We start from the raw sequence: 13,612 nt of genomic DNA, 5'->3' as shown, positions 1-13,612 counted from the left end.
ACCCCAACTGACTAATATAGTGAAGTCTTCATTGTTCACACATGCACATTCTGGTCTACTCTCCTTGGCTGCCAGGTTACATCGATGTTGCGAAAACCATTTCCGTTATATTTTCCATGGCTGGACTTTTTCTGGACAGGCCTCACATAACGGTATTCTATTTTGAACCGTTGGAAAATTTCTAGGTATTTGAAAAAAAATGATGCTCTAGACAGCAGTGTTTATAGAACTTTCTGTGATGATGAAAATGTTAAATAATTCTGCACTGTCTGATATGGTGGCACTCACCTCATATAGCTACTTTCAGTACTTGAAATCAGGATAATGTGACTTCAGAATCAAATTTTTAAATTCTATATGATATTAATAGAAGTTTATATTTAAACACCTTTATGTGGCCAGTGACTACCACATTGCGGTGCATCTCCAGAACACCTGAAGAAATGAATAGTTAAGAGTTGCAAAATAAATATTATAGTCCAACACAAATATATGCGAGAAGAGCATATATTAGAAACATGAGACAAAATCAGAACAATAAAAACATATCTAGTACCATCATCATGGTATTAAAGTAAACATTTAGCAATAGATTATCATTTGTAAGAATTCGATAAAGATATTTTTCAAAAGAAAGAGAAGGGTTAATCAATTAATTAATTAACTTGAAGTAACTAGTTACCAATTTAGAAAAAATTCAATTTAGGCCCTTGTTTTAGATAATTTAAAAAAATTAACTTCAGGTTGTTTTCTCAAGGAGTAAACAGAAAATAATAACCACAATAAGAATTGGAAATTAAGTAAACTTTGGATGAGGAATATTTTAGTCACAACAAAAGAGACCACAAAGCAATAAATAAGTGGACTTAAGTCCACATAAAAATAAATACTGCAACATAAATTACATATATTTAGAGCTTTTAAATGTCAAAATCTCAAAAAATAAAAATACAACATAAGGGGATATATTTTCAGCAAATTATATTCCAACAATATATTAATGCTTTGTAATAATTATTAAATTATTCAATATTTTGAGACATTTCCTCTGTGGTTTGCCAGGCCTTATGCTAGGTAGTGGATATGTACAGTGAATACAGGTGACAAGATTCCCCACTCTCGCAGTAGTTAGGGACACACAGCAATTAAATCATTAAAGCCCTGACCAATGTGGCTCAGTTGGCTGGGCAACATTTCACAAAGTAAAAGGGTGCCAGTTTGATTCCCAATCAAGGCACAGGCCTGGGTTGAGGGTTCAGTCCCAGTTTGGGGCATGTACAAAAGACAACTAATTGATGTTCTCTCTCACATGGATGTTTCTCTTTTTCTCCCTCCTCTCCTTTCTCTCTAGAAATAAATAAATAATATCCTTAAACAGTTTTTAAAAGTCCCAAAGTGAGGAGTTAGAACTCATGCCTTTCTCAGTTATTCATCAAATCTACCAGCAAGTCTTTAAAACTCTACCTCCAAAACATAACTCAAACTACTGCCTCACGCCATCTCCACTTGCATCCCTAGACCCAGCCACCTTCATCTCTCACCAGGGCCGATGCAGCGCCAGCCTTCTGATGCCCAGGAACCCACACCCGCCTCTCCTGCAGGCCAAGCATTGTCATGGGGATATAAGCTACATCTTGTTATTCCTCTGCTATTATGTCTTCCAGCTGCACTTAGGTTGAAGACCAAAACCTGTATCATGGCTGACAAAATCCTACAAAAGGGCCAGTGAAAAGTTGGCCTCGGAAAGTTCTTTGAGATAAACTTGACTCTTCCCTCCCAGGACCTTGCCATCGCAGCCCTCTTTTAATTTTTTCAAAAGCCAAAGCTCATTCCAATGCAGAGTCTGTGCATTTGATCTCCCTCTGCCTGGAACATGCCGTCGCTGCTGCTGATTCAGGTCCTTGTCAGGTCTGAGCTCCAAAGTCCCTTCCCCACAGAGGGCTTCATTGTCTCGTTCGCCACCCCTCACTCTCTACCTCAGTTTGGTTTTTATTACGAATGCTCCAGAGAAACTGGTTCTCTTACACAAAATGGTGCCAAAATATGTTCACTTAAATGTCATTCTAGACACTGATATAGTTTAAAACCATAAAATGTTCCAAAGGTTTAAAAATATAGGGATTCGAGTTTAAGCATCGGAGTCACATAACTCAGATAACCTTAGCTTTCAACCTGCTTTATCATTTACTAATTATGTGACTTGGGCAAGCTACCTAGTCAAAGTTCCAGTGTTGTTTTTCAATCTGTAAAATTAAGACAATAAGTGAAAATAGAGCATAGAACTCTTAAGGGGGTGAAAGAATGTATTTTAAATCTCTTAACTCCAGAGTTCAGTAAACCTGTTTGTCTATTATTGAATATTAGTAAATGTTAGCTATTAACGGAGAGTGTTTGGGTTTAATTCCTGCCTCCAAAATATTACTTGTTTGACCTTTAATAAGCCCCTTTATATTCCTGTATCTCCATTTTCTCAACTGTAATATCAGAATGACCACCGTCCTAGCTCATATCATCATTGCTGAGATGAGTTAACAGATGGGATGTTCTTCTAACAGTACCTGACAATAAATACTAAAAAACACCCTATTATTATTATGTAGGTATCCATTAATAAGTGCTATTTAGTCATTAAAATAATGATTAGAACTATTTGGCAATATGTTTCCAAAGCTTTAAAACAGTTCAAATGTAGAGTCATTCATTCAGCTTTGTGGTCTTTATCCTCAAAAAAATAATTGAAGACGACAAAGACCAGTGTTCAGCAAGGTTCATTACAATGTTTGTTGCAAGAAAGAAGTTTTAGAAATAATCCGAATGCCAACACAATTTGCTTTCCAAAAAAAGTAAATCATATCACTTAGTGCTATGAAATCTTTTAAAAAAACTATTTTGGAAGAATGCTGATGACACAGGAAAATGTTCAACATATATTAAATAAAAACAATTGAACAATATGATCATTATATAGTTAGCTCTAATCAGTTTAGATTAGAAAAACAAATAACTAAATTTTCCAGAGCTGAGCTTAATTATTTTGAGTCAACGAAAGCACTCAGCAAATTTTATGAGCTCTTTTGATTGGACTTTGTGTCCAATGTTTTTCAGAATGTGTCTTTTTAACCCTGCCTGGTTATCAATTTAAAAGGATAAAGAAATACATAATTTGGCCAGTAGGTAATTCTTGGAGTTATACCTCACATTTCCTTTATATGTTAACAAACCATATTTGTGACCCACGAGGACATGTTGTTGCTGATTCAACTTCTCAGTCTGGCTCAAAGGTACTTGAGGGAAACACAGTCACTGTCCTTGTTTCTTCAACAGTTTCTACACACTCATGTTTGATTTTTTTCTTCCTTAGGGAGTGGGAAAAGGTAGGGGAAACCAAGTCTTCTGAAGAAAGAAAAGAGAATTCCTAAGCTCACAAGTGTTTTGTGTTGATATATCAAAAACCACACATATGATTCTCTTATATGATGCAACAAACTACAGAGTATTTTAGTAGAAGGTAGTAGTTAGAAAAAAGACCTTACTTCCATGGAACAGAATTGCAGGCAACAAAAGATCAGCCATTTCATGTACCTCTGAGAGCCAGAATTCCTCAGTAGCTCCATTAAATGCTATCATTTAAGACCATTTTTAACATGAAAGCACAATCATAAAAAGAAAGTATAAAATCCTATAATCTTATACTATAGCATTAAACTTAATTGTGATCATGAACAAATATACTGAACAACATAAAAAATGACTTTTGACAATGCTCAACAAAAACATGACAGCAAAATTGCTTTGCCTTAAGGTAATAAATGTTAGCGTATTTTTTTTTCATCCTTGTGGGTCCCAGAATATTTATTAGGTATTTATAAAGTTGTTACTTAAGTTATATAATTATAAAATCGGGTACATCAATCAGATTAAAGCAGTTCCCCTTTATATCAGTAGCTTTCCCCTTTTGATACAGATCTTTACTATGACATCAGTGCCTGATGTTGCTGATTGTTATGCTGGTAAAAGGGAGGAGCAGAGAGATGAGATATGATAGAAAGGGATGGAACAATAGTGTAAGAAAAATATGACTAATGAAATGGCAAAAGTGAGAGGAGCAGATGATGGAATGGTGGTCAGAGTAATTGGCTAAGAGGGTGTTTATTCGGAGCTCAAATCAAGACAAAATTGCATTATTTGGGGTTTCATTTGTGTTCTTTCTTGAGTATGTGTAATTAACATCAACATTTACTCTAATCAGAAATTCAATTGAAAATTACTTTGTTACAATGTTACTTAAACGTTTAAAAGCTGCATAATTAATAACACAAATTAACATAAGGCACAAGGACTTTTTTATATCATATGAATAAACTCAGTATTGCTACAGTCATTGAAACACAATAATTAGCTTTTATTAGCTTTAATTTCTTGACCAGCAGTATTTGCATTTTGTTAAGACCTCTTAAAAGGATGGTCTAACGCAAGTGAATTTTGTCAGGAATCTTCCTCAATTGTCCTTGAAATGCAACACCAAAAGCAAGCATATGGATACACACTAACTGAAGACGTTTATGCCCTCCCCAAATGAGCAGATGAAGAATCTTTTTTCTCCGAGGTGTGAACCAGTCTGCATTCCTCGCTTCTATTATCAAAAAAGTGTCTCTGCCACACTGAATGTTTCTTGCCTTCAGAGATCCCTTAGCTTGTTCTTCATTCCCACACCCACAAACACCACATGGAAATCTCACTGCAGAAATATGTTAAAAACAGGATCTGACTTTTCCTCATTTCAAGGACTCAGACTGAGAAGAGGAACAGAGTGTTCACTCCCACCAGGTCAGAGAATGAAGGGTACTCATACTCTATCAAACATGAAGAACATAAAATACTAACATTCTTTTTTTTTTCTACATCTTTACCCAAGGACATGTTTTATTGATTTTAGAGAGGCAGGAAGTGGGGTGGGGTGGGGGGCGGGGGGGGAGAGAGAGACAGAGAAAGAGAGAGAGAGAGAGAGAGAGCAGACAGGCAGGCAGGCAGACAGACAGACATCAATGTGAAAGAGAAACAGAAACATCAATTGGTCCCTTCCCAAACACACCCCAACTGGGGATCGTGCCCTGACCTTTCGGTGTACAGGACAACACTCCAACCAAGTAAGCCACCCAGCCAGGGAAAAATATCAACACTCTTGATAGGCAGCCTAGAAAAACTCAACAAGCACAATGGAAACACATTCATACAGTCATTGTTAGCACGTTCACCCATATCAAAGGGGAAAATGTATATAAATCCATTCTCTCTCTCTCTCTCCTCCCCCCACGCCCCCACACACACATGTACACACATCTTTCATTCTTTGTTTCCTATTGTGAGCTGGCTTGACCTAACACCCACTGGTTCTCAGAGACCCAGAAGAGCAACAGCAGGGAGGCTAGAGTAAAAATACAGAAATATGGTATTTTTGGACACCAGAAAAATAATACAAAATGTGCACCAAAGATGGACATGTCATAAGCTGAAATACTTGATGATATGGAGCTAAAAATATAATACGTGCTTTAAAGCATTAGTCGGAGAAGACCTAACACAGGTGTCTCTGGAAAACAATTAACTGGTTACAGCCTACAGCTGAGATGAGTAGTCAGCAGCTGCTCTTCAGTGTAAACCCTGGCTCTGGCCCGGCAACCTGTCTCACCTTTGGTGAGCTGCAGAGCATCAGGGTCCCCACTTCTTATCTATAAAACAGGATAATATCTCATAGCAGTTATAGCTCGCATATATTCAACTATGACTTGAATTTAGCATGATGCCCAGTATAGCACAGGTGTTTAAAATTTGTCAATATCTTCTGTCTGAAATACCTTTATCAATAATTGTAGCATGCTTTTGGAAAAATAATAATAAAACCACTGAGTTGGGGGAAAATGGCAGGCAGATCAATATGGGAAAAGCATACTTTTTATGTCTTGAAATAAAACATCATACACCTAGAATGAGGCAGTAAGAGACTCCCTTTAAGTTCCAGAGCCTTCAGACACCGCTCTAAGTGGTGGGTGAGAGGGTCTGTGCACTGTGTGTGTGTGTGTGTGTGTGTGTGTGTGTGTGTGTGTGAGAGAGAGAGAGAGAGAGAGAGAGAGAGAGAGAGAGAAGGATTTGTGTGATCCTACCATCTCTGGGGTTTATCAGTGTTCAAATGCACTAAGAATTAATGTATTTCCTCATTTATGAGTATATATACAGGTTTCTAATTAGAGGGGATACATGGTAAAACTAAAGATAAACCTTTGTTCCATGAAAACAAAAATAAACTTCCGTTTGAGATTAAAGGAAGGTTCTCCAGCCTCTTTAGGAAATGCTGAGAGAAAGTGCAAAATTGGAGGAAGCACGAACATAATGAACATAGACAGAGCAGGGCAGCTTCTGCAGAGGAAGGATTTGGTTGGGCCCTGGGGACATTCTTTGCAAAAACTCTTGCTTCTGTGTCATGGAGATATGTGGGGACTGTAATAGCCTGGACCAGGCCCAGTAGAAACAAACTAAAAGATATCTTACCTTCCATAGTGCTCATTTATTTGTGATTTATACTGAATTACAAAGTTCTGGTCACAGACACTACCCAGAGACCACAATGGGAAAAGGACCAGAAAAGGCTGGTTGCCACACACACGATTCGAGAAAATCAAAAGAACCCGCATACTGGCACAAACAGGGGAGCCCCTTGTTTCGCGATGCCAAATGCTGCTTCATAAGGATAAACTGATTTTAAAAATGTTGGAGGCATGAAAAATACTACTCAAAATTCAACTCGTTTAATGCCGCACCCTTTAATTTATTTCATTGCCTCAAGGGTGGAAAAGGCATGTTCGTCACTGTCTGTGAGACAAGCGGCAGCGCCAAGCTAATGCTAATGGGAATTCTGTGGCCAGAGCCCACACTCGAAGACGTCTGTGCACACTTCAGTTGGGATTTACCTGCTTTTACAAAAGAGCATAATAATGTGCATCCCTGAAGAGACAAGCTTTTTAGTTTAAAACTATTGTCTGAAATATCGCACCTACTCAGCCCTCTGAGAATATAAAACATCTGAATTAAATTCTGTAAAGTGCTCTGCATGAAACTTTTAATAACATTTTAAAACTCTCAGTGTCCAGGTACTGTAAAAAGAGTACCTTTCTTTGCCATTGAGCTCGAGAGCAGCATGTTCCCTAGTGAAATAAGTAACAGGAGAGCAGAGTGATACATTTCAGGGTAGCCAACTCACTGATGAAATAACTGAGGGAGGGCGGCGACATTTCCATAGAGTGAGCCCTTCAGCAAACAGACACACTGGAGGACACACCTTCCCCTGAACAAGCCCCTGGAGGTCGACCCTGCATTTGTTTGCTCTCTCCCAAACTCCCCACGCCACTGGAGCATCTCACTATGTAACCAGCCGTCAGAAGCATTTTAGGTCTGATTTTTTAACAGTTCAATCTTCAAATTAGTGACTTCCTAAATTGGAATTAGGATTGGGGAGAACTTGCACATAAATCTAAGACACTTTTAATGATTGCAACTTTTCTAGGTATACGGTACTTTTAATTAACATTTTGTGAATCGACACCCAAAATCTCAAGTAAATAAACATAGGTAGTGAAAAAAAAATCATGAAAATTATCCTTGCACAAAATGAATTTCTTCCACCAAGACTGTCCAGCAGGACTACACTATGGCCAGCTTACTTTGATATAAGAGCAAGTAGATTATTTGTTATAATGTGAAGGATTCTAGCACTGAAATTTTGTCCTTGCCTTCTAGAGGAAGAAGAGGCTTTTTCCAAAATTACTTTACCTACACGGTCAGATACTATATGAACATCTTTAATTCCTCTTAAAAAGAACAAATTGTTTTTAAGAATCCTCAAAAATTGGAAATTAACCCATTTTACTGATACATTTCATTTGAACTTTTTGTTAATAATCTTTTCAGCATAGCATATGCCTCAGTGATTTTTCATTAGGCTACTTTCTATGCTACCCTCTCTTCTAACTGTATACTTTGGAAGCAATAAAACTATTTTATAAATCAGACATTGCATTAGTTTGGTCTTCACCTGGCTACAGTAAATTCATATGCTAATATTTATCAAAGGCTTTAAAGTTGGAAGAGACCATGAGGTTTATAAGTGAAACTCCCCTTCATGTTACAGGTGAGAAGACTGAAGGGCACTGTTTTTTTGCTGAACTAGTACAGAAAGCAGGCTGCCTATTTCTCCACCCATGACTTTAGACCACAAAGTAGATGCACAAGCAACCTCACCCATCACTGATTCCAAGTGTTAAGGCTTGAGACAGACCTTGTAGTTAATATAATAAAACCTACTATTTGACAACAAATGAGCTGCAAAACAGGACTAAAAAAAAGTTAGTCCAGGCTATCATTTATAGTTTGAGAATCGAAGTTCAAAAGGGTGAAGCAATCTGCTTGTTTACAGGTTTCAAAAATGTGCCTATTGACCTTCTTTTTGATATTTATTATTAATTGTGCAGCAGATAAAAGTGCTGCTCATGAGACTATAGCAAAGCAGTTTTCAACCAAAATTTCAATGATTAAACACAAATGTTAGTATTCTCCTCTCCATCAGACCATTCTTTTTTGTATGTCCCACAATGCTCAGTGTTTCTTGTACACAGTTGGCACTTAACAATTTTTGTGAAATGTTAATATGCAGTAGCAGGAAGCTACAGAAAGGAATATGATCTTTTATAAATATATGTGCTATAATGTGGCTTTACCAATGGTCTTTACAATATTATGTAGAAACACTGCAATTATTTGCAATTCAGTCACTTGAAAACTATAATTACTTTGATTAATTTTTCTATTACTAGCTGTAAGCCGTTTTGTAATTATAGAATAAGTTTAAAATGAATAAAAGCACCGACTTTAATTCCATTTTGTTAACCTTTCTGTCTTCAAGAAAAGTTAAACACTGAAGAGTAAAGATCAGGGTAACTTCAAAGTCAGACTGACACAAAATGTGTTAATTTAAAAATATTGAAAAGACCAAAATTCATAGGCTTTACACCTTCTTTTTCAAGGTACTTTTAAAAATTGGTCAAAACCTGCCTTGGCCAGTGTGGCTCAGTTGGTTGGAGCGTGCTTCTGTAAACCGAAAGGTCACAGGTTTGATTACGGTCAGAGCACATGCCTAGGTTGCAGGTTCAGTCCCTGTCAGGGCATATACGAGAGGCAACTGAACAGTGTTTCTCTCTGACATCGATATTTCTCTTTCTCTCTCTCTCTCTCTGTCTCTGTCTCTGTCTCTCTCCCCCCGACTCCCTCTCTCTCTGTCTCTTTTTCTCTCTCACTTCTTCTCTCTTAAAAAATTAATAAGCATGTCTTCAGGTGAAGATTAATAAATCATAATCCACGTAAGATTATTTTACTATGTTGGCAATTCATTGAGTATTTTGAATTTAAACAAATTTGGGCAAAAATCCAATTAGTGTTTAGAATTATTAGTAAATGGGTATCACTGTTAAACACTCAGGAAAAAAACAGGTCAAAACCACATCACATATTAAAGGTGTAAAAGCTTTGAAATTACTACCATTATAAGAAACAACATAGAGATTTCATAGAAAATCTAAGACTTGGGCTTTTGCTTTTCTACTACACTTTTTTTCCCCAAAGCAATATGGCTACATTTCAGAACTGCAAAAATCACATTCATATTAAGGAATATTGACTCCTCGTGTATAATCCTGACAATTCTTCTCAAGTCCAGATATGCACTTCTATACGTGTACCCTAAATTTACATCACGGTGTTCCATCTGCATCTTCAACCCCAGGCATGTAAAATTAGCTCATTATCTGTTCTCACACTCCTATCCCAGTCTGCATTTCCTCACATATTTCCAATTCCCCAGGACTTAAAAAACTAGCATTAATTCATAATTCTCCCCGGTATAATTCCTTCTTAATCTATCGCTCCATCTCCATGACCAGGACCACACTAGAATTGTGTTGTACAATAAGGAATTTTTCTAGTCTTTGTTCTGGGTCCCTGAGAGGGAATTCTAAGTCCTCAGAATTTTCTAAATGATGGGAGAGTCTTTATTATTCATAGTAGACCCCTGACCTCCAGGGAGAGGCTGGGGGCCGCAGACCACTTACATGGTCAATGGTTCAGTCAATCATGTCTGTGTAATTAACCCCAGTCAAAACTCTGCACACGAGGCTCAAGTGAGCTTCCGAGTTGGTGAACACATCACTGTGTCAGGAGCGGGATGCATTCTGATTCCACCGGGAGATGACGGCGGAGCTCTATTTTCAGGACCTTCCCAGACCATGTGTCTTCATATGGCTGATACGGACTTGTCCTTTAGAATAAAAGTATAATCATGAATATGGTGCTTTCCTGAGTCCTGTGAGTTGTTCTAGTTGGCAACCAGAATGGTTTGTGGGAACCCCCACATTTATAGCCAGCTGGTCCAAAGTGTGGACAGCCTGAGGGGCCTGCAAGCTCACAGCTGGCAGCTAAAGTGAGGGCAGTCTTGTCGCCCTCAACCTGTGGAGTCTACCCTAGCTCCAGCCTGTTAGCACAAGAACTGAATCCCAGTATTTTACGTTATCAGATAAATATAAAATATCAGTTAAATAAGATTTTCTGGTAAATAACAATTTCTTATAATATAAATATGTCACAAAATTTCATGGGACATATTTCTACCAAAGATTCATATTTAAACAGGCTTTCTGGGGTTTTCTGTTTGTTTTTTTCCAAATATGACAACTGTGCCCCTCGAGCCAGGCTCTATTTAGTCCTCGCCTAGTGGTCTCCTAACTTCGCTTCTGGTCTGCAGGTTCTGTGTTTTTTTCCAATTCCCATTACACATTGCTCTTAGATTGTTTTCTTAAACACAATTTTGATCATTTATTGCCACGCCCAGAACTTTGAGTGGTTTCTCATTATGTACATAAATACATACGGGTTTGTTAAATTGGAGTTCAAAATCATTTACAAGGCACCGTGGGCTTTAGAAATTAGTTAGAACTGAATTCAAATCTTATCTTCACCACATACCAGCTGGGTAGAGTTGGAAAAAGCCATACTATCTCTCTTGCCCTTAATCTTGTCATTGTAATATGAGAACAGTAATATACAGTTATTTTGAAGATAGAAATAAACTTTGCATCTACCTTTAATTGGCCAATGACCAAACACCTTTTGGTAGTCACACACAATGAGCTTGTCCTAGTATTTTTCCAAATATCAATGTTTATTGAAAGTCTTGGCTTTTCTAACATAATTCTCCCTGGTTTTCCTTTTTGTCCACTTTTTGCCCTTCATATTAGTACTTCTGTGAAGTAATTTCCTTGGTCTCTTCTCATTTGGAAATAAAATCTTCCAAAATTTTACATGCTGTTAAACTCCTACTATATGCTGGTAAATTTCCAACATGAAACTTGAGCCCCAGATTCCCAAGTGCATCTGCTTTCTAGAGATGTCTGACTCAGTACCAAATGGTCACTGTGGGTCTTCAAGGTCCTGCTTTTCCTACATTGCCTATATTAAAAAAAAAAATCATTTCTGTTAAGTAGGCCCGCCGGTGGGGCCAGCATATCCACAATTCTTTCCTCCCCCAATGCCCACACACACTGTCAGCAAATTCTGTAATTCCATTTCCTAAATTAGCTCTCTCCTCTGCATGTGCATTCTCTCTCTCTCTCTTTTTTGGTAGGACCCTCAGCCCCTCTCCCCCGGATTACTGCTATGGTGTATCAGTCAGATTCAATCCAGGAAACAAAAACAATTCTGAGTACTTAAAGTAGAGAGAATTTATTCCAAGGAATTGAGCACACAGATTATGGAAGTGGACAACGATGGAAATTAGGTATTAGTAAGAAGCCATGGCCTTCTCTGAGCTAAAGAGATAAACATGGGAGAAGGAGTCACCTGGAAGAAGCTGGAATTACACAGCAGGCTTCTGAGACTGAAGCCAGAGGTGAGAAACAGTCTCTAACGGAGATGGATTCGCCTCTCCTTTCATCTAACAGCAGTTCTCTGTCCTCTACCCTTCCTCCCTTTCGGGACATATTCTGCACCGCTACCTTTCTAAAAGACAATGTCTGATGATGTTTGTCCTAATGCTGAACTCTCCAAGGGTTGTCTGCTCTCTGCAGGTAATCAGGACCCACCTCCTTTTCAATGGCTATGCTATGCCATGCCCATCACTCCAAGAAGCCTTTGGTTCCCTTGTGGATTGGATTCCCCCACCTGGAATTCCCTCCACTCCATGTACCAGCCCCCAAGCAAGAGCCTTCACATCTTTCAAGATCTATATTACAGTTCATCTCCCTCATGCCATGTTGTTTCCCTCTCCCTTCTCCCTCCCTCCCTCCCCATCTCTCCCTCTTCTTTCCTCCCTTCCTTCCTTCCTCTTATTCCTTTTTCATTTTCACAGATCAAATCAGTTGTTACCATGATACTCTATAAAAAATCTCTATGTTGGCACAGTATTGTAAGTTTGTGTGTGTGAATATGGGTGCATGCACGTGCATATTTTGGCATGCAATATTCAGTCACATGTTTATCTACATTACCAGGCTGTAGCCTGCATAAGGGCAGGGATGTTTACCACACAGCATATCTTTCATCTGCTCAATATTTCTTGAAAGGCATTTTAAATGAATTTTATGTGCTCCAATATATTTACATGTTCATATTTTTCCAAGACAGGATTGGTGAAAGCTTAACAAATATTTTATAAGAATGTCTCACTGCATGGGAAAAAAATTCTTGAGAGAGAAAATGTATTCCTTATATTAGTTTTCTCAGAGAGAATACAAGTTCTCTTCTTTCACTAACGATCTCTAAACCACAGTTTGTGTGGGGTTACTAAGGTGATCTGTGTCAATGGACTTCAGATCCCTTTTTGCCCTCTAATTCTAATGCTTAAAAGAGCATGTGAAAATTCAAATAAAAAGTTACGCTTCAGCCTTGTGAAGAGTAAAAGAATAAGATACCTATGAATTATGGCAAATGCAATTTCTATACATGTTTTTAAATTGCTTTTTGGTAGCCCTGCATAAATTACATCAAGAATATCCTATCGGGCTTACCAAAATTCAGAAGACTCTCTTTCTAATGTTCTAGCTCTCTTGCCCCACTCATTGGCCATAAGCACCTATCAAAGCCCATATATGTTCACCAAGAGTAATTTCATGTTCACAATAACTCCATGAATGTGGGTTACCATTTTAGCCCTGTTTTACAAATGAGGAAACTGAGGCACAGAGAAGGTAAATAACCTGCCCAAGGTCATTTGCCACTGGGTAGCAAGACTTGGATATGAGCCAGTTCTGATATCAGAGCCCATATACTGAGCTACTACACTACTCTTCCCCATATGGCAACGTTTCTTTTCAACAGCCCTCAGGCTCAAGAAGGGAGAGTGGGAATAGAAAGCACCCCGTGCCCTTCACGGCTTATCCTTTCTGTCCTCCATGAGTGAAATGTGCCAATGAAGGAATGGCATACTGCTCTACAGTAGTCATTGGGGGCCTTCTGCTGACCAAGGAAGATCTCAGAGGGATGGAGTTCGAAAGCAAAGAAAAATAATATTTGCATG

At 38.1% G+C, this 13,612-nt stretch overlaps 1 protein-coding gene across 2 annotated transcripts in view; it reads right to left on the bottom strand.

Moving 5' to 3' along the window:
* Positions 1-13,612, bottom strand: part of ZFPM2 (zinc finger protein, FOG family member 2) — a 445,662-nt gene that overhangs the window by 371,096 nt on the left and 60,954 nt on the right. The gene's annotated exons all lie outside the window — the stretch shown is intronic.

Source organism: Pteronotus mesoamericanus, unplaced genomic scaffold (assembly GCF_021234165.1).
Source record: "Pteronotus mesoamericanus isolate MK-2021 breed Mesoamerican mustached bat unplaced genomic scaffold, CSHL_Meso_final scaffold_174, whole genome shotgun sequence".
NCBI lineage: Eukaryota > Metazoa > Chordata > Mammalia > Chiroptera > Mormoopidae > Pteronotus > Pteronotus mesoamericanus.
Note: the sequence above shows the minus strand (reverse complement) of the source record. Positions and strands in the feature narration are given on the sequence as shown.